Raw genomic sequence first — 1,423 nt, 5'->3', positions numbered from 1 at the left:
TGGTGTGACATTGGTAAACGACACAAACAAGCTGAGGGTTGGGTGGAATGAGCACTGCTTGAGGGAATGGAGGGCCAAGACAGGTGCTGAGATGGGAGAAAAGCCACCAGCTGCTCTGCGTGGCTGACAGTTCCCTGCACGGGATGAAGCACCTTCCAGCCAAGTGAGATGACCTTTCAGAAACGAAGGTGGGAGAGGAACCAGAAGACTGGAGGTAGGCACACATGAAGCTCACATTGAATCATGGGAACAATGCAGACGCCACAGATGATGACCCAGTGGGCTCCATGTGCATCCTGGGAAAGCACTGATACTGATAACCAGATGAGCCATCTGTGAACGCTTAGAAGGGAAGAGGACATCACAGGTGGCCAAAGCCCATTCACCCAAGAACAAGGGAGGCTGGACTGGCCTCAGACCCTTTTTGGACAATATTACTAAGCTCATAGATCGGGGTGGATGGGGACGTAGGCATAGTGTATTTGGGTTTCTAGAAGACAAAGGTTGTCATTATGACTTTGTGAACACAGTGTTCTTTTGAGGGCTATATGATAAGATAGTCAGTGAATTTAGTACCCAACAGAGTAATATTTAACAATAAAAAGGAATGAAGTATTGATACCTGCTACAACATAGATGGACCTTGAATTTATTATACTAAGTAAATGAAGCCAGACACAAAAATCTATGTATCGCATGATTCCATTTATATGAATTGTCCAAAATAAGCAAACCTATAGAGATAAAAGGTAGATTAGTGGTTGTCAGGGGCTGGAGGTGAGGGATAGAGAAAGGAATGGGGAGTGAATGTGGGCCTCCTAATGAGTACACGATTTGCGTTGAAGAAATGTTCTGGAATTAGTTGTAATGGTTGCACAACTTGGTGACTATACTACAGAACACTGAACTATACACTCTTAAAAATGATACAAAACAAAACAAAACAAAAATCCCTGGGTAAACATATCCATTCCCTCACTGACCCACACCCACACCCCACACCCCACTTAAAAAAAAAATCTGGTGGATACGTTCACTCTCTTGATTGTGATGATAGCTTCATGGATGCATGCATTCATCAAAACTTACCAATTACACACTTTAAATATGTGCAATGTATTATATATCACATGTACCTGAATAAAGTTATTAGAAACAAAAAGAGGGACCTAGGGCTTTGCCTGGATCAGCAAGTACAGCAGGTATGACCGTTCAGCGAGAAGGTGAGGGTTGGTCTAAATGGCTGCTGAAGCTCTTATCAACCTTGAGAGGACATACATCTGCAGAATTAAAAGCATCCAAATAAAACAAATTTTGTTTGGTTTGGTTATAGGTTTGTTTTTTGTTTTAAATAATCATTTCCATGTTGAATTTGTTTGCACACATTCTTCAGCCTCTGGGACCTCCAAAGATCAATGCATAC

The sequence above is a fragment of the Pan troglodytes genome, chromosome 5 (genome assembly GCF_028858775.2).
Source record: "Pan troglodytes isolate AG18354 chromosome 5, NHGRI_mPanTro3-v2.0_pri, whole genome shotgun sequence".
NCBI lineage: Eukaryota > Metazoa > Chordata > Mammalia > Primates > Hominidae > Pan > Pan troglodytes.
The sequence above is the reverse complement of the archived record's forward strand: the minus strand, read 5'-3'. Positions refer to the sequence as shown.